We start from the raw sequence: 579 nt of genomic DNA, 5'->3' as shown, positions 1-579 counted from the left end.
GCCCGGGCGGGCCTGCCCTGGGCCCTGCGGGCCGGCGGCGGCGGCTGGAGGCGGGGGGCCAACCGGCGCCCTCAGATTGGCCGCGGGCGGCGGCGGGGTGATGTGGCGTCCTCCGATTCGTCGGAGCGACGTGGCGGCGGCGGTGGATACGTTCGGTGTAGAGGCGGACATGTTCTTCGGCGGCGGGAAAGTTTGCTAGGGTTTCATCTGCGCGAAAAATCCGGGAGGGGCACATATTTATAGGTAGAGGGAGCTAGGAGAGTCCAAATGAGGAGCGGTTTTCGGCCACGCGATCGTGATCGAACGACCCAGAGCATGGAGGGGAGTTTGCTGGGTTTTGGGCCACTTTGGAGGGTTGTTGGGCTGCAAAGAGAAAGTGGGGTTTCGGGCTACGCGGTTAACCGTTGGATTAGCCTGCCTTGTTTATGGTGTAGCCTGCCTTGTTTATGGTGTTGAATCTATTGAATTTGAGACTATGATTTATGAGTACGAAAAGGAATTAAAATTTGATTTTAGTTGTAATAATCGTGTGGTCCTTCCTTTCTTGGAGCTTTAATGAATGTAGTTTGGTTTTGTGGT

The sequence above is a fragment of the Triticum dicoccoides genome, chromosome 3B, assembly GCF_002162155.2.
Source record: "Triticum dicoccoides isolate Atlit2015 ecotype Zavitan chromosome 3B, WEW_v2.0, whole genome shotgun sequence".
In the NCBI taxonomy this organism is placed as follows: Eukaryota; Viridiplantae; Streptophyta; class Magnoliopsida; order Poales; family Poaceae; genus Triticum; species Triticum dicoccoides.
Note: the sequence above shows the minus strand (reverse complement) of the source record.